Raw genomic sequence first — 27072 nt, 5'->3', positions numbered from 1 at the left:
AAGGCCCAGCCCGCCGGACGTGGAGCGCTGCCAGGTGAGGCTTCTGCAGCCAATCGCGGGGCCTGGGAGCCCGGGAGCTGTGCTGCCGAGGCAGGCGGCTGCCTCAGCTCCTGCCCGAGGTCCTGGGGAAGAAGCTGCGCGCAAACCCGGAGCCCTTCTGCAGTCTCTGATCAAATGCACTGGCTGTGTTTCCTGAGAGAAGCACAGAAGAAAGCCTGGGCTGACATGCTCGCCAGAAAGATAACAACACTTCTGCAAGAGAAGCCGTAGGCGAGATGGTTAGGAGCTTTTCTTGCAAAAGTGCTTTTGATGGCAGTGATGTGTTGGTGTGTCCCTGCGCATCTCTTCCCAACTCTGAGGCCCATGACGTCACATTTGTGTCCTGAAGTTGGCCGTGGTGAAATCAGACGTTCCCCCAAGAGCCATTTCTTAAACTTAAGAGCACACTACTGTTACCTCATGAGGTTGTTGGGAGGATTAAATAGTGAACATGTTTATAAGTTGCTTAGAACAGGGCCTGATACATAGTAAGCACCATAGACAGATTTGCTATTATTTTTTCATAGGTTTCTGCACGTTTTTCTGGCAAAGATTAGGTGGTCACTGTGACCGAGTGGAGCCCTCTGGGGAACCATGAGTCTTTATTCCCGTATCCCCACCATCCAACAGCCTGGGGAGAAACCTGAAGACCCTGGGGGCACAGAGAAGCCAGAAGTCTTCCTTCCTCTGAGATCAGGAAGGACTCAGAAAACCAACACTTGGCTTTCTAGGGGTCACTAGGGGCGAGACAAACACAGGCTCTTTTTTTTTTCCCCCTTTCTTTCTTTTTTCTTTTTTAAAAAAGATTTATTTATTAGAGAGTGGGGGAGAGCTTATTTATTTGCGAGTGAGAGTAGGGGAGAGGGAGAATCTCAGACATACTCCATGCTGAGTCCGGAGCCAGATGCGGGGCTCGATCCCACACCCTGAGATCATAACCCAAGCGGAAACCAAGAGTCCGAAGCTTAACCAACTGCGCCATCCAGGCACCTCCAAACTCAGGTTTATGAACAGAATTAAGTTTAGGTGTGCATGTTCTCTTTGGCTTTTCAAAACACTTCCCTTCTGTGTTGGCAAAGATTCTAGTAGGCTGCCTTTGTTTTGGTGTGACATGGAATTCTGGCTCTGTCTCTGTTAACTCGAGTGAGTTACTTCACCTCTGTGGCTCTACTTAGAAAAGAGAGTAGTAATTGCTACCTCATGGTTTGGGGGTTGTGAGAGCCAGTGGAGTTTCTGTAGTCGGATTGCCTGGGTTCAGATCCTACCTCTAGCACTTGCTGGCCCTGAGACCTTGGCAAAAAACCCTCCATTTCTTTAAGTTTTAGTTTTCCTATCTGCAAAACTGGGGCAGTAACACTTCTTAGTTGTTGTGGGATTAAATGGAATTGTGAACTTAAGGAGTTTGGCGCATTACCTGGATGTATAGGTGTATAATAAAGACTGATGGTGACCATAGCTACTGCCTGGTTTTCAGAGATCTTTACCCTCAAGCAGTTGTCTCTGAAGAGCAGGCACTCTGGGTAGGGGCCTGGGAAGCCCCCGGCTGGGGGCTGGGGGCAGGTGTCACGGGTCCCTGGTAACCCTTCACCCTCCTCCGTGAAGCAGAGAGGATGAGACCGCTGGACGCTCGGTGGAAGCCGACCACGGATGTGACTTGGGGCTTTCCAGGACCCCAGAAAAGAAGGGGGACCTGGAAAGTGATGGAGCAAAGGGCCTAACCTGGGACATTAGCTTAAGGATAGCCCTGTTTTCTTGGGGTAGGGTGGGTTTCAGCTGGATTGTATTTGATTTAGATAAATAAACAATACTACTTTGACCTTTCTCTTTGAGAGCAGTTTGTAGTTGTGACTGGTATAAGGGGCTTGGCTCATAAAAGAGGCTCAGCAAACAGTTGTTCCCTCTCTTTTCCTGTTTGTATTTTATCACGTTTAATCTCAGCCCCTCAGCAGTTTAAAGGTTGAGACCTAAGACTCTAGAGCCAGGCAGACCCTGTCATAAATCCTTGATCTGCCACTTACTTGGCAGTGTGAACCTTGAGGAAGTTACTTCACCTCCCTGCACCTCAGTTACGCAGTCTCTACAATGGGCATTAAAAATAGTAAGTGTTTGTGAAAATAAAGTGACTCTTAGCCCAGTGCCTCAAACATGATGAGTACTAACTGTATAAGTGGTGGTGGTTATTACTATGCTTTATGAGTCAAGTAGGGAAAATGAAATTCCATTAAACAAAGGAAGACCCTGGGGGCACAGAGAAGCCAGAAGTCTTCCTTCCTCTGAGATCAGGAAGGACTCAGAAAACCAACACTTGGCTTTCTTGCAATCCAAGCAAGGAGGGAACATTTTGTTCCCACTACCTCTCAGAGCCAGGATTCCACCAGCCCGAGTGTCCCATGTTCCCCAAAGCTTTCCAAAGCTATAAATATAGATGGAACTTTCTGAGAAATTTGCTGGATCAGAGCTTTCGTCTAAGCAGACAACTTCAGTTGGCCTTGGCTGCCTTTCCTGATTGTCTTGTTCCATGAATCCGTTGTTTCAATTCACTCTGTGGTTTCTGCTGGAATCTTCCAGAACCACTTTAAGCTTAAAGAGGAGAGGAGGATGGGACACCAGCCTCTGGCACAACACAGTGAAAAGACTCAGTCTGATTTACTAGATTTGCCAATGAACCTGGTAAGGCTGTTGTTTTTAAAATTTGAATGGTACATGTACTTATTTAGTTATTTTTAGAGCCGGTTTCTGATTATAAAACATTGTGGAGCAATTATGGAAAAATTTGGAAGTCGAAGATCCAGTTTTTTTTTTTTTTTGAAGGTAAGCAGTTTAATAAAGATCCAATTCCCCAAATCCCACTGGATTTTGAAAAGAATTAACACCTTATAGAATTTATAGTTTTTTTCAATTAATTAATCAATAATCAGTTAACCAGAAGAATCTTTACTGAATGCCTTTTTTATGTGTGTGCTAAAGTTGGTGTTGGGAATATGGTGAGGTAAGAAAATGAAAAGCTCTGAAGGGTTGTATAGTCCCGGAGGGAATCCAATCCAATGACAGTGTAATTAGTGATCAAAGATTTGGTCCTTAGGGTGGCAGGGGTTGGGACAGACAATAAATGCAGTGTGAGCAGGGAGACAAATAAGCCCCAAGGCGATAGGAAAGCTTGTCCAAAAATCCAGTGGGGAAATGTCCTGTTTCTTAGGCTACAAGTGAAGGAAAGATGGCTCCCTTTCTCTCTCCTTCCACCCAATACCATCCGTCCATCCATCCATCCACTCATCTATCCATTTATCCATCCATCCACTCACCTACCCCTCCATCCAATTACAATTTTTTATTATTCTTAGGGGCGCCTGGGTGGCTCAGTTGGTTAAGCATCTGCCTTCAGCTTAGGTCATGATTCCAGGGTCCTGGGATCAGAGCCCAACATCAGGGCTTCCTGCTCAGCGGGGAGTCTGCTTCTCCTTCTGTCCCGCCCCCTGCTCATGCTCTCTCACTTACTTTCCTCTTAAATAAATAAAACCTTAAAAAAATTAGAAGAAAGTTTTTGTCATACTTAAACAGCCGTTCTGAGGAGTAATTGATATACAATGGATTACACATATTTAATGTGTGTAGTTTGGTAAGTTTTGACCTATGGATACACCAGTGAAACCATCACCACAATCAAAATAATGAACATGTCCATGACCCTCAAAAGTTTCCTGTGCACCCTCTGTAGGCCTTCCCACCCACCTTCCCAGACAGCTCCTGATGTGCCTTCTGTCCGTGTGCAGTGCATTTCCTACAGTTTTATCAAAATGAAATAATGTGCTTTGGGGTTTGGTCTGGTTTCTTTTACTTAGCATGATTATTTTGAGATTTTTCCATGTCGTACCATGTATCAATATTGCATTCTTTCTTCTTTTTTTTTGTTTTTAAAGATTTTATTTATTTATATGACGGAGATCACAGGTAGGCAGAGAGACAGGCAGAGAGAGAGGAGGAAGCAGGCTCCCCACCGAGCAGAGAGCCTGATGCAGAGCTCGAACCCAGGACCCCGAGATCATGATCTGAGCCCAAGGCAGAGGCTTTAACCCACTGAGCTACCCAGGCACCCCTGCATTCCTTCTTATTGCTGAGTAGTATTCCATTTTATGGACACAACGGTATACACAGTTTGTTACTCACTTCTTGATGGATATTTAAGTTTTTTTTTTTTTTTAAGCTTTGGCCTATTAAAAAATAAAGCTCCTGTGAAGATGTGTACATATTTTTTATGGACGTATCTTTTTATTTGTTCTTGGGTACATACCTAAGAGTAGAATAGCTGGTTCATATGGCAGGCACATTTTTACCTAAAAAGGTACAAAACGGACAAACTGTTTTCAAGAGCACTATTTTACATTCCTACCAGCAGTCTGTGAGGCTTCTGTTTCGTCCACATCTTCACCAGCATTTGGTATGGTCAGTCTTTTAAATTTTAGCTATGCTAGTAGGAATACTATGGTATGTGACTTTAATTTACATTTCTGTAAAGACTGAAGATTGAGTCTTTTTCCGTGTGTTAATTTACCACCGATACGTCTTCTTTGGTGATGTGTCCAAATATTTTGAGTAATTTTTTTTTTATCAGTTTGTTGACTTACTGAGTTTTCAGAGTTCTTGATATATTGGGGACGTAAGTGTTTTATCAGCTGTATGATTGGTCAGATATATGATCCTCTCAGCCTGCAGTCTGTATTTCGTTCTTTTACCAATGTCTTTTGAAGGGCAGACGTTTTTACATTTGATCAACTCCAACTTAACCATTTGTCCTTTTATGGATTATGCTTTTGATGATGAATCTGAAAAAACCCTAGGTCAGGGTTACACGAAGATATTCTCCTTTGTTACAAGGTTTTAAAGTTTTAAGTCTTATGTTTAAAGTTATGATACATTTTGAGTTAATTTTAATATATGATGTGAAGTATGGACAAAAGTTCATCTTCCTTTTTGCATACGAGCACCTTATTTTTCCAGTACCATGTGTCAAGGCATTATCGTTTTTCCATTGAATTGTCCATGTGCCTTTGTTACAAACCCGTTGACCATATACATGTGGATCTATCTGTGGAATTTTATTGTTTCATTGATCTACTGATTTATCTTTCTGTCTTTATGCCATTGCCACACTGTCTTGATTACTAAAGCTTTATAAGTCTTTACTTCATTCTTCTCCCCCCCCCCCCAAAGGTAATTTGGCTCTTCTGGGTCCTTTGCATTACCATATACATTTTGTTTTATTTATTTTTTAAATGAGTTATTTATTTTAGAGAGAGGGTATGAGTGGGAGGGGCAGAGGGAGAGAATGAGAATCAGAAGCAAACTCTACACAGAGCCTGACATGGGGCTCAATCTCACAACCCTGAGATCAAGAGTCAGACACCTAACTGACTCTGCCATCCAGGTGCCCCCCTAATATACATTCTAGAGCCAGTTTGTCAATTTCTACCAAAAAAAAAAAAAAAAAAAGCCTGTTGGGGTTTTCCATTTGGATTGCACAGGTTCTATAGATCAAGTGGGGAGACTGCGTTGTCTTAACAATATTGAATCTTTATGAACATAGCGTATCCCTCCATTTCTTCAGGTTTTTCTAAAACTTCTCTTAGCAGTGTTTATAATTTTCAATGTATGAGCATTTCACAGATTTTGTCAGACTTATCTCTACATATGTCCTATTTTTATGTTATTGCGAATGTATCATTTTATTAATTTCAGTTCATGACTGTCTTGCTGTTATATAGACATCTAACTTAGTTTTGTGTATTGACATATCCTGCAAATTTGCTAAACTCACTTACTGGTTACAACTAGCTTTCTTGTTGATCACAGCAGATTTTTTTGCTTGATGATCATGCCATCGGCAAATAGAGACGCTTTTATGTCTTCCATTTCTGGGTGCCTTCCTTTTAAAAAAATTTTTATTTTTATTTATTTGTTTGTTTATTTGATTTCACTGGTTAGAAACTTTAGTATACGTTGAGTAAAAGTGGCAAGAGAGGACATCCTATCCTTGTCTTCTTCCTTATCCTAGGGGAGAAGCTTTCATTCTTTCATTGCGATGTTAGGTTATTTGGATGCTCTTTGTCATGTTGAAGAAGCTCCTCTAGTCCTACATTGTGGAGAGAACTTTTGTTATGAATGAGTAAAAAAATTCCAACGTTTGTTTTGGAATTTCACAAATGAGATTTTTTTTGCATCTATAGAGATGTCTCTTCTTTTTTTAGTTTGCTGCTATGGTGAATTACTTGATTTAGTTTTTTTTTCTTTTTAAAATATTTTATTTATTTATTTGACAGACAGAGATCACAAGTAGGCAGAGAGGCAGGCAGAGAGAGGGGGAAGCAGGCTCCCTGCTGAGCAGAGATCCTGAAGCGGGGCTCCTTCCCAGGACCCTGGGATCATGACCTGAGCTGAAGGCAGAGGCTTAACCCACTGAGCCACTCAGGTGCCCCTTGATTTAGTTTTGAATGTAAACCAAACTTATACTCCTGGGGCAAGATTTACTGGTCAAAATTATTATGCTCTTTTTTTTTTTTTTAAGATTTTATTTATTTATTTGACCGAGAGAGAAATCACAAGTAGGCAGAGCAGCAGGCAGAGAGAGAGGAGGAAGCAGGCTCCCCACCAAGCAGAGAGCCTGATGTGGGGCTCAATCCCAGGACCCTGGATTCATGACCTGAGCTGAAGGCAGAGGTTTAACCCACTGATCCACCCAGGTGCCCCTATTATCCTTTTTATGTACTGTTTATGTCAACTTGCCTGTGTTTTATTTAGCAATTTTGCATGTATAATCACGGATGTTGGTCTGCAGTTTTTTGGTAATACCTTTGTTTGGGTAGTGGGGTAATGTTGGTCTTATAGAATCAGATGGGAAGTATTTCTTCTTTTTCTACTTTTTAGAAGGGTTTATATAGAACTGGTATTATGTCTTCCTTAGGCCATTGATAGAATTCATCAGCAAAGCCATCTACATATCCATATTTTGTCCAGGTAGCATACCTGGGTTCCAGGATCAGACTGTTTTTCTTTGAGTCCTAGTTCTAAAACTTAGCAGTAGGTGAACTTGGGCAAGTCTCCAGACACCTATCTGCAAAGTGGAGGAATAACAATGCAGTGGTTCTTACATCATAAGATTGATGTGAGGAGGGGCTCCTGGATGGCTCAGTTGGTTAAGTGTCTGACTCTTGATTTCATTCAGCTCAGGTCATGCTCTCAGTGTTGTGAGACTGAGCCCTGTATAAGGCTTCCCGCTGTGGGGAATCTGCTGGAGATATTCTCCCTCTGCCCCTCCCCCTGCTCTATGTCTCTCCTTCTCTCTCTAAAATAAATAAATAAATCTTTAAAAAAAAATTGTTGTGAGGATTAAATAAGATGATATACATATTCAGTAAATTTTTTTTTAAAGATTTTATTTATTTATTTGACAGAGAGAGAGATCACAAGTAGGCAGAGAGGCAGGCAGAGAGAGAGAGGAGGAAGCAGGCTCCCTGCTGAGCAGAGAGCCCGATGCGGGACTCTATCCCAGGACCCTGAGATCATGACCTGAGCCGCAGGCAGCGGCTTAACCCACTGAGCCACCCAGGCGCCCCATATTCAGTAAATTTTATGTTATTATTATTGCCATATACCAAAGTCTCCTGGACAAGAGTGAGCTGCACAGTAGGATAGAAAAGGACCTAGAAGGATTTTTTGTAGATACAGCCTTACTCACACAAGCCTTTCTGTCCTTACTCCCTAGGGTCATTGAGAAGAAAACTGGGCCCACCATTTAATGTGTGACCAAAGTAACTTCTCCTAGGTTGGTTTTCTGCATTTGTAAAAATGGGATATTAATAATATCAAGTTTTTGTTGGCCACTTACCATATGCCAGACGCTGTCCTGAGCACAGTCTATGTTTTCACCCTTTTACATCTCAGGAGGTAGGTACTATTACCACTCTCAGTTTTCCTGATGGAAAACTGAATGAAGCAGAGAGAGGTTAGTACCTTGGCCAAAGCTGCACAGCTAATAAGTGGAAGATTGGGATATGAACCTAGGCCGTCTTGGCTCCATAGCTCACTTTCTTGCCCCCTACACTTATGATTTGTTTTTGTAGGGGTTTGGGGGGAGGTGGTGTGAGGTAGGGGTTGAGATTAGCTGAGATAACCCAGGGCACACACAAGATGTCAGTAAGTGCTACTTTATTTTCAACTAGTTCTACAAACTCTAGAAAGAATCATTTTTCAATGTACCTGTTATTTTATTTTCGCTCAGCTACTGTTCCCAGCAAAGCCCAGATCCAGGGCTGACTCCTATTAGAAGAGGCTCTGTTTTAGCAGATAGGACATGTTCCAATCCCAGAAGAAGTCTGGCTCTGGATCCTAGAGGTCAAGGCCAACGCCCCCTGGCCCCTGGCACTCAAAGTGTGGTCCTTGGACCAGCAGCATCCAGTCCATATCACCTGGGAGCTTGTTAGACATGTACAATCTTAGTCTCCTCAACAGATCTACTGAGTTAGAATTTGTATTTTAACAAGACCCCAGGTGATTCACATGCACATTAAAGGGTAAGAATCACTGCTTTAAATCAATACTTTTTTCTACTTGATCCTTTCAAGTGGTCACTCAGTTGATGAGGTGGTGGGAGTTCACCAACACATCCTGCTGACAGCTGTGATGTTTATGCTCAGTACACATGTGCCTTCCAGAGAAAGAGATGCAGAGTCAAAGGTCTTCCGCAGGCCAGGTGGGAACTGTGGCAAGCTGTGGCGCATGCGCTCTGTTTAAAGGGGCTAGCTGCCGTCTCGCTCCTGACCAGTGTTGTTAAATGGGAATGCGAGCTCAGTTTGCAGATCTTCTGCTATTTTTTATTTATTTTATTTTTTAAAGATTTATTTATTTGAGAGAGAGCAGGAAGGAGAGAGAGCAAGAACAGGAGAGTGTGAGCATGATTTGGAGGAGGCGCAGAGGGAGAGGAAGAGAGAACCCCAAGCCCACTCCCTGCAGGACACAGAGCCAGTGCAGGGCTCGATCTCAGGACCCTGGGATTACACCCTGTGCTGGAACTAAGTCAGCACTTGACTGCCACCCAGGCACCCCAGATCTTTTGCTCTTCTAATCACAGTGGGATATCTGCATATTTTTCTGAGATTCCTTATCTGTAGACCATTAATAACTAACTGGAAGTAGTAACATAACCTTGTGGGTCAGACAGGCATGTGTGCAGGCCATATTCCTCCTGGGCTGTCAGTTTGTGACCTCTGACCTAAAAATGACTTCAGAGTAGCCCAAGTTCTTGAATAAATCAAGTATGTATTGTGCATGATTGTCTTTGGGATGTTTGGGAGTTTCTGCACACACGACATTCCATTGTTTGTTTGTTTGGTTTTTTGTTTTTTTTTTTTAGATTTTATTTATTTATGAGACAGAAGTCAAGAGAGCGAGCATGAGGAGTGGGAAGGGCAGAGGGAGAAGCAGACTCCCTGCTGAGCGGGGATCCGGACTCAGGCCTGATCCGACCCTGGGATCATGACCTGAGCCAAAGGCAGACGCTTAACCGACAAGTGACCAGGTGCCTCTTTCGTTGGTTCTGATGCCAGCCACACGCAGCCACAATTCAGTTGCTCTTCTGTCTCCTGCACTTTGGCACGTATCTGTTCCGTCTCCATAAAACTGTCCTTCCCCACCTGCACATCTGGTTAGCTGTGATTCCTCCTTCAAGACCCAGACCAAGGTTCACCTCTTCTGTGAACGTTTTCTGGTTTCCCGCATTGGACTTGACCACTAGTCCTCCCCCACCCCCCACCGCTCCGTGCCTGGGCCATCTACTCTTGGAATCAAGAGAAGTTTTTTCCCCTCTTCGTTCTCAGATGCCAGAGACGGAGTCTTACGTAGTTCTGTGTTCCCAGCGTCAGGAAGTGTCAAGCATGGAGTGGATGATCGCGTTAGTTAACTATCAGAGCACAGTAAACTACCCTAGAACAGAGCAGCTTAAAACCAATATTATCTGCAAATAAAGTTTAAAATTAAAAAAAGAAAAAACCTCAAAACCCCAATATTATGTGCTTTCGTTACCTCCATTTTCAGTGGGTTGGGAGTCTGGGCATGGGTTAGCTGGGTGTCTCTGGCTCCAGGCCTCTCACAGGGTTGCAGTCAGAGTAGACTGGGGCTGTCGTCTTGTGTGTGTGATCGCCCATCTGGGAAGGGTCTGCTTCTGAGCTCACTCATCTGGTTATGGGCGGATTCTGTTATTTGGGGACTGATGGATCTGAGGGTTTCTGTTTTCCGCTGATTGCTGGCCAGAGAACTTCCTCAGTTCTTTGCCACATGGGCCTCTCACTGAACACCTCACAACGTGGCAGCTGGCTTCCCTCAGAGGGTTAGTGAGCCAGCATCCCAGATGGAAGACACTGACTCTTTGTAACCGAATCCCAGAGGTGACCTCTCCTCACCTCTGCTGCTAGAAGCCAGCCACGGAATACAGCCCACTGTCAACGGGAGGGACTTGCACAGGGTGGGACCAGGAGGCAGGGACCACCAGAGCCATTTTAGAGGTCACCTACCATAATGCTCAAATTGCTACATGTGCCATGGTTACTTGTCCAGCCTTGGGATTCGGATTACCCAGGTTCAAATCCCAGTCCCACCACTTACCCTGAGCAAGCGTAGTCATAGGAATGGGCGTCAAAGACTTTCTGACCCATGGGATGATAAAGGCAACTGTGCTTGACACAGTTCCTGCCTGGCTCTGAATAGTGTCACTGTCACTAGTATTGAAGGGCGCCTGGGTGGCTCAGTCTGTGAAATGTCTGCCTTCAGTTCAGGTCATGATCCCAGAGTCCTGGGATGGAGCCCCGCATCTGGTTGTTTGCTCAGCAGGGAGCCTGCTTCTGTTCCCCCCCTCCCCCCCAGCTCATGTTCTCTCTCTCTCTCAAATAAATGAATTAAAAAACCTTAAAAAAAAAAAAAAGAAATGGTTATTGAATGTACCAGAGGTACGTAGGTAAGAGACTGAACATAGGACGAATAAAATAAGCAACAGAAACAGAAGGAAAATGGGGATGATTGGCTGGCTTAGTTGTAGAGCTTATGACTGTTGATCTCAGAGTTGTAAGTTCAAGCCCCATGTCGGCCTTGGAGCCTAGTTGAAAGAGAAAGAGAAGGAAAATGGCTGTTGAGATGCCCAGGCCTCTGAATCTCTTCCTCTCCATCAAGGTACTCCTTTTTAGACATTTTTCCCTTCCTCGTGATCCATTTGCTTGATCTTTGCCCTCATCTGACCCTCACTCCCACATCCTGCCCTCTCCTCCAGGTCTAGTGGGATCTTCCTTTTTTGCTCACATCTGGTCCCTTTCCACCCCTTTCCCTTATCCCTTGCCAGAATGCTCCCAGCCATCCATTTGTTCCTCTCTACCCTATTGTTCAGTGGTTGAGTGCTGCAGGGAGGACTGGCCTGACAGTGTGGGTGGTTTGGGCTCATTACAAGTTTGTCTCCGCTGGCTTCTACTGACCCCTTGCTGCCTCCTGGTCATCTTGTGGTTGTTTGTTTTGTTTTTCAAAACTATGAGAAGTAGTCTACTTAAATACACATGACTTGTTTTTCTGCCTTTACCTCCTGCTTCCTGCCCTTTCTCAGCTGATGGTCTCATCCTGTATTTTACAGTAGTAGTAATGCTCAGCGGTTACCACTTACCCTGGGTTGGTTGCCATGGAAGCCCCTGAAATGAATGATCTCAGTTACCACAACTCCTACGAAGTTGGTGTCACCTCTCTTTTACCAATAAGATAAATTGAGCCCAGAGAGGTGGGATTCAAATCCATGTCATCTGAGCCCCCACCTTAAGCTGTTACTCATTTTGATGGAAAAAGTAGCTTAGATGCTTTGGTCTGCCTACTTCCTATCTCTGCTTAGCCAGCAGACTGCACAAAGCTTCTGCTCAACCCCCGCTCTTCTCCCAACTTGTTTTCCCCAGAGACCTGCAGGCCACACTGCTGAATGTTCTTCCTGCTCGACCCTTCTTTGGCGCTCCACACTGCTGGCTACCGCAGTCCCTTTGGAGCTCATCCCTGGCTTATGTGGTTCTGCACACTCCTGGCTCCTCTCCCACAGCTGCTCAAGCTTCATACCAACTCCGTGTCCTCATCCCATCCCCTAAATGTTGGCGCTTTCTGAAGCTCTGTCCTGGCCCTCCTTGTAGGCTGCACAGTCTTCCTAGCCGACCTCCTGTACTGTCACGGCTCCAACTGTCAGCTCTCCAGGAATGATTTGTCAATTCATGCTCTAGTCCTGACTTTTTTTTTTTTTAAGATTTTTATTTACTTATTTTAAAGAGAAAGAGAGGGACCAGGGGGAAGGGCAGAGGGAAAAGGAGAGAGAAAATCTTAAGCAGATTCCACACTCAGCTTGAGGCTCACCTTGGGGCTTGGCCTCACCACCTTGAGATCTTGACCTGAGCTGAAAGCAAGAGTGAGATGCTTAACCAATTGAGCCATCCAGGTGCCCCTAGTCCTTACATTTTATTTGAAGCTTCTGATCCATATTTCTCACCAGTTGGGTGTTCTGGAGGTATTTCGAAATCAGCTTGACTGAACTCAATGTCGGCTTTTCCATACTACCTCCTTTGCCCTTTGCTACATAGCCTGACGGTATAACCTTCCTCGAATCTGGTCTTTAGTTACCAGATTCTATTGACTTACCCCAAATATTACTAATAATGGTTCTGCTGGAAAGTTCCCTGTCCCACCTCAGTTCCTTATTATTATTAACTGGACTGATTCAGTAATTTCGTAGAAAGTCCCTGCCTTCAGTATCTCCACAGCTACCCATCTTCACAAAAATAGACCCATTTAAAAGAAGATGTGGTCTATATATGTAAGGGAATACTATGCAGCTATCAAAAAGCAAACAGTCTTGCTGTTTGCAATGACTTGGATGGAACTAGAAGGTATTATGCTGAGTGAAATAAGTTGATCAGAGAAAGAAAATTATCATATGATCTCTCTGATATGAGGAATTCGAGAGGCAAGGCAGGGGCCTGTGGGGGGTAGGGAGGGAAAAAATGAAGCAATATGGGATCGGGAGGGAGACAAACCATAATAGACTCTTAATCTCATGAAACAAGCTGAGGGTTGCTGGGGGGGAGGGAGGATAGGGAGAGCGGGGCTGGGTGATGGACACTGGGGAGGGGATGTGCTATGGTGAGTGCTGTGAGCCTCACGTAAGCCTGATGATTCACAGGCCTGTACCCCTGGGGCAAATAATTCATTATATGTTAATAAAAAAATAGACCCATTTATGCTATTTTCCAGTTTAATTTTTTTTCCACTCTGTACTTAATAAATACCCAATTTTTTGGACTAGCATTCTGGGATCTTCTCATATTGCCCAAACCCTCTTTTCATTTAAAAAAATTATTTAAATTCAGTGCAGTTAACATATACATATACTGCATTACTAGTTTCAGGGGTAGAATTTAGTGATTCATATCACTAAATGCATATAACACCCAATGCTCATTACATCAAGTGCCCTCTTTAATGCCCATCCCCCAGTTATCCCCTCTTCACATCCCCTCCCCTCTAGCAACACTCCGTTTGTTCCCTAGAGTTCAGTGTATATGCATACACACACACACACACACACACACACCCACCCCACATCTTCTTTATCATTCATTTATCTGTCAATAGACGTCTGGCTTCTTTCCATATTTTGGGTATTGTGGACATTGCTGTTATAAATATTGGGGTCCCAGTGCTCCTTCGAATCACTGTGTTTGTATCCTTCGGGTAAGGGGTACTTAGTAGTGCAGTTGCTGGGTCATAGGGTAGTTCTGTTATTAACCTTTTAAGGAACCTCCATACTGTTTTCCAGACTGGCTGTACCAGTTTGCATTCCCACCAACAGTGTAGGAGGGTTCCGCTTTCTCTACATCCTCTCCAACATCTGTCGTCTCCTGACTTGTTAATTTTAGCCATTCTGATTGGTGTGAGGTGGTACCTCATTATGATTTTGATTTGTATTTCCCTAATGCCAGGAGATGTGGAGCATTTTTTCATGTGTCTGTTGGCCATTTGTATGTCTTCTTTGAAGAAGTGTCTGTTCATGTCTTCTGCCCATTTCTTGACTGGATTATTTGGGTTTTTTTGGGTCTTCTTTATAGATTTTGGATACTAGCCCATTATCTGATCAGACATTTGTGAATATCTTCTCCTATTCCATAGGTTGCCTTTCAGTTTTGTTGGCCTTTTCCTTTGCTGTGCAAAAGCTTTTTATCTTGAAGTTCCAATAGTTCATTTCTGCTTTTGTTTCCCTTGCCTTTGGAGATGTGTCTTGGAAGAAGGTGCTGCGCCTAGGTTGAAGAGGTTACTGCCTGTGTTCCCCTGTAGGATTTTGATGGATTCCTGTCTCATATTGAGTCTTCAATCCATTTTGAGTTTATTTTTGTGTGTAAGGTGTAAGGAAATGGCCCAGTTCCTTTCTTCTGTATATGGTTGTCCAATTTTCCCAGCCCCATTTATTGAAGAGACTCTTTTTTTCTGTTGGATATTCTTTCCAGCTTTGTTCAGGATTGGTTGACCATAGAGTTGAGGGTCCATTTCTGGGTTATCTGTTCTGTTCCATTGATCTACATGTCTGTTTTTGTGCCAGTGGCATACTGTCTTGGTGATTGCAGGTTTGTAATACAGCTTGAAACCTGGCATTGTGATGCCCCAAGCCTTGATTTTCTTTTTCAACCTTCCTTTGGCTACTTGGGTCTTTTGTGGTTCCATACAAATTTTAGGATTGTTTGTTGCAGTTCTGTGAAAAATGCTAGTGGTATTTTGATAGGGATTGCATTGAATGTGTAGATTGCTCTGGATAGCATCAACATTTTAACAATATTTGTTCTTTCAATCCATGAGCATGGAATGTTTCCAATTCTTTTTGTCTTCCTTAATTTCTTTCATAAGTGTTGTATAGTTTTCAGAGTGCAGATCCCAGTACCTCTTTGGTTAGGTTTATTCCTAGGTATCTTACAGTTTTTGGTGCAGTTGTAAGTGGGATGAATGCCTTGATTTCTCTGTCTTTTGCCTCATTGTTAGCATATAGAAATGTGACAGACTTCTTGCATTGATTTTTATATCCTGTAATTTTGCTGAGTTCCTGTATTAGTTCTAGCAATTTTTTTGGTGGAGTCCTTTGGGTTTTCTACATGGAGAATTATGTCGTTTGCAGAGAGTGAAAGTTTGACTTCTTCTTTGCGGATTTGGATGCCTTTAATTTCTTTTTATTGTCTGATTGCTGAGGCTAGGAATTCTAGTACTCTGTTGAAGAATCCAAACCCACTTTTCTAAGTTCGTTATTAAAAGTAATATTTGGTAATTATTAGTTTGGTAAAAAGCTCTTGATTTTTGTAGATTTATCTTATAACCATGTGACATATGAAATCTCCCCTTTAACTGGCTGATATAGTGGGTTACAGTGAAGATACTGTGATCTTAAGCCATCCTTGTGTTCTTAACATAGGCTTTGTTATTCTTTTGATGACGTGATTGATTTAATTTTCTAATAATTTATGTAAAATTGTGTATCTGTATTTATAAATGAATTTATGCATTGCTTTCATCTTTTAGAGTTTTCTTAACTGACTTAAATAATGTGATAATGATTTCATCAAACTAATAATATTGAACATGCACTCATGTGGGCCTGTTAGGCTTTTTATTTCTTCTTTTTTAATTTTTAAAAATTTTCTTATTTTTTATCTGAGAGAGAGAGAGAGAGAGAGACTCTTAAGCAGGCTGCATGCCCAGTGTGGAGCTGATGCAGGGCTCGATCTCATGACCCTGAGATCATGATCCGAGCTGAAATCAAGAGCTGGACACTTAACCAACTGAGCCTCCCAGGCTCCCCTCTAGGCTTTTTATATGTATACATTCATTTGATCTTCACAACACTTTCTGAAAATCCAGTTTCATAGTTTGTGCTGCTTATGGTTCAGTGGGCCCTTTCATGTTGAAGACAGAGGCCTGAACTCAGGCTTGGGAAATTTTCTTCTGCAATCTTTGATTATTGCCTCTGTTCATTTCTCTCTTCTCTCCGCTCTGAAACTAGATGGATTCCAGAATCCAGAGTTTCCGCTTATCAAGTGTGTGTATCCATTAATCTCATGGTACCTCAAACGAGGTACCATGCACACCATGCAGGGGTAATAATGAGCTCTGGCCTATGGGGTAGTTGTGAGGATTATAACGTTACATCTGGTTTAGCTCCCTGCAAAATAGTCACTAAACATGAGCTGTTATTATTTGCATTAGCATTATAGTTGTATTTTTTAAAAAGATTTTATTTATTTTTTGACACAGAAACAGAGATCACAAGTTGGCAGAGAGGTAGATGGAGAGAGAGAGGGATGCAGGCTCCCTGCCAAGCAGGGAGCCCAACGCGGGGCTCGATTCCAGGACCCTGAGACCATGACCCGAGCTGAAGGCAGAGGCTTAACCACCTGAGCCATCCAGGCGCCCCATAGTTGTATTTTTGATTTTCCTTTTCCCTTCCATACAGGGGAGTCCAGATGACAGCAGCTTAGATGGTGGCCAAGGGGAGTTGGCTGGTGGCTGCTGTGGAGGTTCTATGCCCCTCCTGGTAGAGGGTCTGTTGGCCACGCAGGCTTCTCCCTGCAGCTCCAGCCCAGAGACTGGCAGAGGGTCATTCACATACCGGGGGTCGTGCTGTCCTGCTTAATCCCCACCACTTCCTGGGGCCCCGGACTAAACAAACAGATCTGTTCTCCAAGGCCCATGCAGTTATTTCCTTAAGTGACTATCCTGTAAATCACCTTTCAAAATACCTATTTCAAATACCAGATAGCTATAAATAAAAGATTCCCTCAAACCATAGACTCTTCCTTGTAATGAACATCAATCTCTTGAGCTCAGGTTTAGTAAAAAAGTAAAAATAAAAAAAATCTATAGTTATAGATTCAGGTTAGCCTTTCCTATGGTTTTAATAACAATTGTCCAAACACCAATAAATGAAAGCATACACCCTTCCCTGTGCAAAGAGACCAGTCTCTTTTGTTTCAAAATCTAATTTTCTCCCTGGTGGGTTTTTCTGCACCAAGTCTAACGATAACTGCCTTTCTCTCTTTTAAATATCCCTGACTTGGACAGCTAGTAGGTAGTGCAGCTGCTGGCAGCCAGAACATGCAGAATCATTTCTTCATTCTGTCATTCATTCATTCATTCATTCATCCACTTAGACCAGTGACAGCAGCACAAACCACTGTGGAGTGCCCACTGTGTCTGGCCTGGGACGGGGAGTACAAGACGACTGAGCCCAGAGCTCTTGGCTTACCTGGAGTTAGGGATGACTTTCCCTCCAGCCTTCTTGTTCCCATCTCTGCCCTCTGGGGCTACATTCACCTTCGTTGAGGTCCTCCAAGCACCTAGTTACCTAGTTCCTTTCTCCCAAGACCTTTGCATGGAGCATTTCTCTTTGCTCGGGAAGTTCTTTCCTTTGTCCTCCCCCTCCAGGCCTCTTCCTCAGGAAGGCATTCCCGAGACTCTAGGACCTTACACTTCCCACCTTTGGCACCCTGTGCTTCTCCTTCCTAGCACGTAGCTCAAGTAGAATTTAAGAAAGGGAAGTAACTACGGTTTACTGTCTCTTCCCCTCCCAGAACCCAAGTTCCGTGTGAACACTGGCCATTCTGACCTTTTTGCCCCTGTACCCCACCTGCCCCCAACACCCCTGGTTTAGCACAGAGCACACTATTGGTACTCAGTAAATATTTGGCAAGGAAGGAGCAAAGTCATGTTCTTTACCTTGTGGTGTTTACAATCCTGGGGGTATGGTAATTGCCCGCTGAGTGGCCATGGAAACTCCACCTGCCTCTCTACCTCAGTTTCCCCCTCTGTGCAAGAGAGAAAACAATAGTACTGTCACAGAGTTGTGAGAATTTAATGAAATAATACAGTAAAGCTCTTAGAAAGTGTCTCATGCACAGTAAGTGCATGCCTAAAAAGTCAGCGGCGATGATGACAGAGAGACAAATGCGTCATGCTCTGTGGCCACTCTGAGTTGATGTCGAACTAGGCCTGGAAGGATTCACTATCAGATAAGCGATGCTGGAGGGCAACACGAGGCCAGTGATCAGGGAAAGCTGCTCTGAGGAGGCGGTGGTTGGGCTCAGCCCACAGGGGCAAGAAGGAAGGAGCCAGGAATGGATCTCCCAGGCCGAGAGAGCAAAAGGGGCGGTGGTCCTAGGAGGAAACTGCCTGGGTTTGCTCCTGGACCAGCCAGGAGGCTCTTACAGCCAGACCAGACTGGGCCAGCGGGCGGGCAGTGGTAGGAGAGGTGGTCAGACCATGCAGAGCCCTTTAAATCTCGGCGAGGAGTTTGGATCTTATTTGGAGGTGGTGGAGAGTTTTAAGAAGGGCATGATGTGATTTGAATTTAAAGGTGTCACTCTGTGGAAAACAGTATGGAGGGTCCTCAAAAAGCTGAGAATAGAACTGTCATATGATCCAGCATATGGTATGGGTGTTTCTTGATCTGAAGAAAGTAAAATCATTATCTTGAGAAGATTCCCGTGCCGCCCCCGTATTCATTCCAGCATTATTTATAATAGCCAAGGCATGGCAATGACCTAGGAGTACAGCAGAAGTTGAATGGACAACATGATTTTGTGTGTGTGTACACACACACAAAGGAATATTACTTGGCTATGAAAAGGAAGGAAATCGTGCCATTTGTGACAACATGGATGGACCCTGAATGCATTATGCTAAGTGAAACTAGTCAGAGAAAGACAAGTACCCTGTAATCTCATAGAACCTAAAACACCAAAGCAAAAAGGAAAAGGAAACCAGAAAAACGGACTCATGGATACAGAGGCAGGAGTAGTAGTGGTCAAAAGGTACAAATTTTCAGTCATACGAATAAGTAAGATGAATAAGTTTTGGGGACATACAACGTACAGCGTGGTGACTGTAGTTAACAATACTGTATTGTTTATTCGAAAGTTGCTAAGAGAGTTGATTGTAAAATTTCTCATCACAAGACAAAACAATTTATAACTACATGTGGTAATATATGTTAACTAAACTTACTGTGGTAATCATTTGCAATATATACATATATCAAATCATTAAGTTTTACCTCTAAAACGAATGCAGTGTTATGTGTTGAATGAATGAGTCCACTGGTCACTGGATGGAGAATGAGCTGTCGGGATAAGATTGGAAATGTGAACAGAGTATGCCAGGCAGAGAAGAAGGGCATTTCAGAGCGAGGAAAGGCCACAGGACCTGAGTCAGGAATGCGTGTTGTCTAGGGGAACAGAGAAATGTCCGGGTGTCCAGAACCTAGTGTGCTTGGAGTAAGATGCATTTGCAAATGTGATTTGCTTGCAGACTTTCAAGTCCCAAAGGATATTCCACAGTTTTTGGACTTACCATGGAGAAAAGATTCTAGAAGGTTATTTAAGAAGGGGATTGATAGAAAGTATCATTCGGATGAGGTCCAACCAGAACAACATAAACTTTTCTAGATAATTCAAGGAAAAAAAAAATCATCTAATACAGGGAAGAGCTGAGGATCCAACCAAGGATGGGATGGCACCTCACAGGTCACCAGCCGCAGGATGCCAGCTGCTCTCTTCAGGCTGGCAGTACCTGGGGAAGAGGTGGTGTTACCGGAATCCAGAAGCTGGGACCATGCAGTAGGCTGGAGCTCCACGGTGGGGGCTGTCCCGCCAGGCTCAGCCATGGAGAGACGCAGAAGCTGCCAGTCACTGCCTGAGGCTGACTTCTGTCTTTCACACCCCAGATACCCCACCATTGCGTCCCACTGGCCAGACCTGACCAGCACCCAGCTGGCAGGGAAGCCTGAGAAGCACAGCGGGGAGGAGAAGGGCCAGAACAGATCTCGGGCCAACAGGACATGGCTGCCCGCTGGACCAGCCCCGTTTTCTAGGGAGACTGCAGTTTTCAGCTGTGTCCAGGAAGTGCTGGCTGGTATGAGGGAGGCCAATTAGGAAATTACCACAAGACTCTAAGGGATCCGAGATGAGAATCTGAACTGGGCAGAGGCGGAGAAGATGGGCAGGGAGAGTTCAGAGGACATGGCCCCTTGAATGTGGGGGAGAGGGGGCAGTAGCGGGGGTGATATTTGAGGTTTCTCATCTGAGCAGCTGTGCAGTCCAGGCAGGGAGCAGGAGGAAGGAGCGTGAGGAGCTCCACTGCAACGTCTCGAATTTGAGATTCCTGCAGGTCCCCCACAGGAGACCTTGTGTTCCCCCTCAGAACCTTGATTTCATCGGTTTAACAATAATGAGTAATAATAGCGTTTCTTGATGCTTCCTGCATGCCAGGTGTGGCTCTATGCACTTCTCATGTAGTAACTAGTGTAATCCTGATGGTGCCCTTGTGAGGTAGATGGTGCTGCCCTCATTTTACTGAGGAAGAAACTGAGGCACAGAAAGATAACGCCTGATGGAGCTCAGCTGGCTCGCTGGGGCTGTAACGGAAATCCGGGTGGCCTCGCTTCAGCCCACCTCAGCCTCCCAGAGCCGCTTGGAGGACCGGGGTAATACAGCCTGGGGGTCTGGCAGAAAGCCCTCATGTTCTGGTTTAATATTACTGTTGGAAATATGGTAGCTTTAGTGAGAATTGTCAGCCCACATTACCTTTAGGAGAATGAGAGATACAGGGGCATCTGGGTAGCTCAGTCCATTAAGCGTCTGATCTCAGCTCATGTATTAATCACAGCGTCATGAGTTAGGCTCCGAGCTGGGTGTGGAGTCCGCTTGAAAAGGAGGAGGAGAAGAATGAGAGACCAGTGACACCACTGAAAGGGGAAGGAGGAGGTGTGGGAGGTGAAGTAACAACATTTGAGGTTTGATAGACTTGAATTCAAATCTGGCCTCTTAACCTTGACATCTCGTGGCCTAGAACAAAGGAACTTAAATTTCCTTCTCGTTGGCTTGTTGGTTTGTAAAACGGGCACAGTAATGTCCCCTCTGGGTGTTGGGAGGACGAGGCGAGGCTGGGGAGTGCAGTGCCTCACGTGGTACCCGGCCCATGGGTGCTCAGGAGCTGTTCGGTCTCTTCCTGGGGACTCTCTTGGCTCAACCCCTCTAACCCTTGGTCCTTGGCTCACTAGGGATTTGTCTTTTTGTGAGCACCTTTTTCTCTCACCCTTGGTTCCTCCTCATCAAAGGTGTTAGAACACCTCCAAAGCTCCAGCTCTGAAAGCTAGACAGCCCACGATCTCAAGGCCCGGGGCTTTCCACTGGTGTCCAGCAGGGCCATGAGCACAGCCTCCATAGTGGGCAGCGTACTGGGAGCCATGCTGAGAACATGGGCACAGCAGTTTGTTCGCAGAGGGTGTGGCATTCTGAGGACATTCTGAGTCTACTCAAAGCAAAGGAAGATCGTTGGGGACAGGATCAACACCGGCATAATGTCTGTAAGAGTTGTAAGCATCTTTTTTTTTTTTTTAAGATTTTATTTATTTATTTGAGAGAGAATGAGTGAGAGAGAGCATGAGAGAGGAGAAGGTCAGAGGGAGAAGCAGACTCCCCAAGGAGCTGGGAGCCCGATGCGGGACTCGATCCTGGAAGTTTGGCATCATGACCTGAGCCAAAGGCAGTCACTCAACCAGCTGAGCCACCCAGGCGCCCGAGTTGTAAGCATCTTAAAGATGGATATTCTATTCATAAAACGTCGTATCATTACTTTCAGTAATGGTCATGGGTAGGGGCACCTGGGTGACTCAGATGGGTTAGCATCTGCCTTTCACTCAAGTCATGATCCTAGGGTCCTGGGATTGAGTCCCGGGTCGGGCTCCCTGCTCTGCAGGGAGTCTGCCCCTCACCCTGCTCCTGTGCTCTCTCAAATTAAAAAAAAATTAAAAAAAATGAATTTGGGCATCGGTAAATGAATCAAATTGCTCTTACCTTCATTTATTTGTTCAAGAAGTGACTGAGTACCTACTATGTGCTGTGCATGGTAAAAAGTGCTGGAGGTACAGCACTGAACAGAAATCCTGTTGGAGTTCACCTTCTAGCTGGGATGTACGAGCAAATCAACCGATAAGCAAGCACACCAGGGACATAAGGCAGCTTAACTTGATGAGAAACGTTGGATGGAAAACAAGAGACAGACACACCAGTGTGCTGGAGAAGTGTTCAGGGAGTCCTCTCTAGGAAGCATCCGAGATGAGACCTGCGGGTAGGTCTCGCCTCTATTCCGGCTACACGGATCGCGATTGGAATTCTTCAGGCGTGGCGGGGACAGTTTGGGTTGAGACTTCATTTACATTTCAAGAGTGCTCAGAAACCTTTGGAAGCAATTTTCTCTGCTGACTTTGGAGAATTAATTAGTTAATACCTGCGTGACCCTCGAATATCTGGGAGGAACGGAAACATATGATTACTATTTTCCCCATTGAGGCTTTCTAAATGGAGGTCTGAGTACCTGGGATTTTTGCCCAAAGGAGGCTGGAAGAGAAATGCCCCGCAGTCCTCCACTGAAGAAACCTTCCTTTCTCTTGCTCTGCTGGGAAATCTGACTTCCATTTTCATAAGGCCAAAGAGGGACTTGGAAACAGGGCCAGTTCTGACTCTGTAATTAAGTTCAAAGAAAGTCTTTTGCCTTCGCTGCCTATAAAAAGATTAAAAAGTAACTTTTGTTTAGGTAATACCTTCCTCTAGAGAGCTCAGTCCAATGAGCAGCAAGTTTGGTCATTTCACCCTGCTTGTGAGGTAGGCAGAAATCTACGTTTTCGGTTTTGTTTTTTAAACATGCAAGAACTTAACACCAGAGTTTCTCCAGAAACCTTGGGGAATCCTGCTGTCAAGAGACCGTACCTTTTACTCCATCCCAGAACCTTATCCTTGACGCTCTTTGCTTCCTTTTGAGAATTTGGATTTTTGTTGATAATTTTCATCCAGTTAATCTCTCCCTCTGCTTTTTCCTGAGAATAGCTAATGCCGATTGTGCCCTTGCCCCAAGGCAGGCACTTGGCATGCATCATGTCATTCAGTTGAAAATTTACGGAGGTAGGTGCTGCTGGTCTCACGAAGGTCACAGATGAGGATACTGAGGCTCACAGGAGCCAAGGAACTTGCTGAGATCCCAGTGCTCGTAAGCACGGACACCCGGGCACACACCCAACACGTGCCACTACTGCCCCCCCGTTGAGTTCAAGTCCTGAGAGAACTTGGATGTCTTTGAGATTCTTTGTGCAGTACCACATTCAGGGCACCGAAGGCATACCCTATATTTATTTATTCTTTGGGTGACAGTACCGTTTTCTTTCTTCTTTTTTTTGCGTGTGAAGCAGTGTGGGTGGGAGGTGGGTGGGTGCAGAGTGGAGAGAAATGCCTTTTATGGATCGTCTGCTAAACCTTGTGAAGCCATAGCCGCGTCTCGGTGCCAGACAAATGCGCCTGCTGACTTAATGACTCTGAAGGATGACAAGGCTTAAAAAATCGACTGTCACTGCAGAGCTTGGAACGGATTGAAATAGAGCGCTTGAGTCATCTGTTAGAGATGCCACTCTGGGCCCATGTCATGCAATGCCCAGTTAGCGCCAGGAGCACGTTGAAAACCAGACCCAACTTTGCTTCGATTCTGATGCCTAAGGGCCCTTGTCCTGTGTGAGGGGACTGCGGGCTGGACACTGTTGCTTGGCAGACATCCCATTTCTGGTGGCCGCTGGTCGTGGAAGGGTGCAGCTGAGTTAGGGACAGGCCTCTAGGTCAGTGATTAGTAACACAGTGAGATTCTCAACAGAGCTCCCGGCAAGAGTGACAAGATAGCTTCTCTTTTGCCTGCAGTGTTCCTGCCACCCAGCTTCAGTGACCAGATACACCTTGGCCTGCCCCACAGCCAGGCGCCTCCAGCTGTGTTCCCAGAGTACGCCTGCAAGCCCAGCCTGTCTCCAGCCCAGACGTCACACCACACCTTGTCTGGAACTCATCCTCCCCTCCGCCGTATGGAAATTATTCAGAGCATGGGGTTGAGAATCAGAGGAACCGTAACTGGAAGGCCCCCACCGTTTCAGACATGCATATGACAGACCCACGTAAACGGAGGGATGCCTGCCTGCAACCCATCAGGATGTCCGTGGGAGCCGGCATAACTCAGAGAAGCACCTCAAGCATTATTGTGTACGGGGTGCAGTGGGCATCTTGCTTAGCAAGGTGGAGGTGGGTGTGCAGATCCGATGGCAGGGAAGGCTGGAGGACGGAGACCCTGCTCTCTGTCATGGAGCAGACCAACTGGCTCAGAAGCCTGTGCGCCTGTTCCCCCACTGGCTGTGTGACCTTGGACAAGTTACTTAACCCCTCTGTGCTTGAGTATCGGCTTGAAAATGAACACTAACAGCTTCTAACTAGTGGGTTGTCATAGAGATTAGATCATCAGGGGTACAAGTGTCAGGTACTGTGTTAGTGCTCAGTGAATTTTATGGCTGAAAAACAAAGCCAGTAAAAAGGGATCCCGGATCTAATTTTTGACTCAGGAAGATGGAGAGGATTGGAATAAGCAGAGGCTCATCATCCAGCAGGATGGTAACTAAGTAGAAAATCCTGTGAGGACCTTTGGCCTGGGGGAATAGTAACTACATCTTACTTAGAAGTATCATCGGGACACCTGGATGGCTCCGTCTGTCAGGCTGCTGCCTTTGGCTCAGGTCATGATCCTGGTCATAGGTCCTGGGATCTAGGGTCCTGGGATCGAGCCCTGAATTGGGCTTCTTGCTCAGCGGGGAGCCTGCTTCTCTCTCTGCCTCTGATTGCCAGTCTGCCTGCTTGCTCTCTCTCTCTCTCTGACAAATAAATAAATAATTAAAAAAAGTATCATGAAATATCATTAGTGCCCCAATGAGTAGTATTTTTTTTTAAAGATTTTTATTTATTTATTTGACAGAGAGAGATCACAAGTAGACGGAGAGGCAGGCAGAGAGAAAGAGAGAGAGGGAAGCAGGCTCTCTGCTCGGCAGGGAGCCTGATGTGGGACTCGATCCCAGGACCCTGAGATCATGACCTGAGCCGAAGGCAGCGGCTTAACCCACTGAGCCACCCAGGCGCCCCCCCAAATGAGTAGTAATGAAAAGAAGGAAAACCTATAATAACGGAAGAGGGAAGTGTATTAGTGTAGATGATATGTATGTAAACAGTATGTTGTTTATACAGGAATGGTATAAATATATTTGGTCTTTGTCCCTGGTTCCTGGCACAGAGTTCCTGAAACTCTTGGTATTCTCTGAATGATAGGAGTGCCTTTTCTTACTTAAAAATGAGCCCTTGCCGCCTGGGTGGCTCAGTGGGTTAGAGCCTCTGCCTTCGGCTCGGGTCATGATCCCGGGGTCCTGGGATCGAGCCCCGCGTCGGGCTCTCTGCTTAGCAGGGAGCCTGCTTCCTCCTCTCTCTCTGCCTGCCTCTCTGCCTACTTGTGATCTCTCTCTGTCAAATCAGTAAATAAAATCTTAAAAAAAAAAAATGAGTCCTTGGGGGCACCTGGGTGGCTCAGTCGGCTAAGCCTCTGACTCTTGATTTTGGCTCAGGTCACACTCTTGGGGGTGTGAGGTCGAGCCCTGTGTTGGGGGAAATCTCAAGGGTTCTCTCTCCCTCTCCTCTCCACTTTGGCTCACATACTCTCTGTCTCTTTCTCTTTTTCAAAAAAGAGCCCTTTCAACAACTGGAGTTAATGCTAATGAGGTCACTAGGGTGGAAGCCCTAGATACAACCTCAGGATGGCGCTGTTCTTCAGAAAGACCCAAGTGATGAGGTTAGAACTTTCAGCTCCACCCTCCGGCCTTCTAGGAGTGTGTGTGCAGGGAGTGGGAGGGATTCTGGAGATCCAGCTCTATAAAACATTTGAAGAACCAGATTTGAAGAGTTTCGGGTGGGTGAACCCTAAACCTCATGGGGACAGAAACTCCTGTGCTTGGGTCCTTTCTGGACTTTGTCTTATGTGCCTTCATTTGTAACTTTATAATATCCTTTACAATAAGTGGGTAATAGTAACTAAGGTGTTTCCCTGGCTGTTTGCCATTATGGCAGATTATCAAACCTGAGGAGGGGTTTCGGGAACCCCTGGTTCGTGGCCAATTTGGACGGATGTGATTGGCATGCATGTGGGGCAGTCTTGTGGGACTCAGCCCTGTACCTGTGGGGTCTGCGCTCACTCTGGGAGGTTAGTTTCAGAGTTGAATTAAATTGTAGGACACTCCATTGGTGTCCACGGAAAACTGGAAAATTGGGAGGAGTGGAACCCCCCTCCCATTTTGTGTCAGAAGTGTTGTTGAGTGGGGAAATCCTTTTTCTTTTGACAGGTTTTTGTAAAGGCCTGATGACTTGGTTAAATCAGCTGAGGAATGTTCTCTCATATGGGTAGAAATGGGTTGGGTTTGAGAGGACATGTCTTGATTGGAAAGATAGTTGAGGAGTCACATGAGATAAGAAGAAGGAATTCTAGAGTGTGTTTCAGGATATAAAATGGGGTGAACCAAGAGTACAGCTGGGGTTCAGCACATGGAGCAGAGGCCCAGGTCGTGGGCATTGTGGACACTACTCCCAGTGGCCTGGACCCCATGGCAGTAAGCAGGGAAGAAAAGGTTAACTCTGGGCCTCACCTGAAGCAAGGTTGGAGAGAGGCTTAGGTAGGGAACAAAGAGTGGGATTGCACTCACAGGAGCCAGTGCCATGAATCCCAGGGACATTCTAAGTTTGTGTTTGGGGAATGGCTAGGGCGTTCACCACCCAGACCACTGCTTCCCTTGCAGGTGTGATTGTAACTGGCCCGTGGGGACCAGGGCTCTACCCCGTCCTGCTGGTTGTCGTTATTGTGAGGTTGGAAAGCACTGAAGGAAGCATGAAGGTGCCAGCAGTCTCATCTAGTTGGGGAAGTTCACTGTCAGCCCAGGTTGCCTTGAGAAGTATCTCATCCAACCCAAATTGCTGAACGTTGCTTCTGTGTGGCAAGAGCTGACCAGAACACTTAACCTGCAGGCTAGGGAGTGAGGGCTGGAAGCTGGACCTC

The sequence above is a fragment of the Neovison vison genome, chromosome 14 (assembly GCF_020171115.1).
Source record: "Neovison vison isolate M4711 chromosome 14, ASM_NN_V1, whole genome shotgun sequence".
NCBI classification, from domain to species: domain Eukaryota; kingdom Metazoa; phylum Chordata; class Mammalia; order Carnivora; family Mustelidae; genus Neogale; species Neogale vison.
This window is presented reverse-complemented; position numbering follows the sequence as displayed.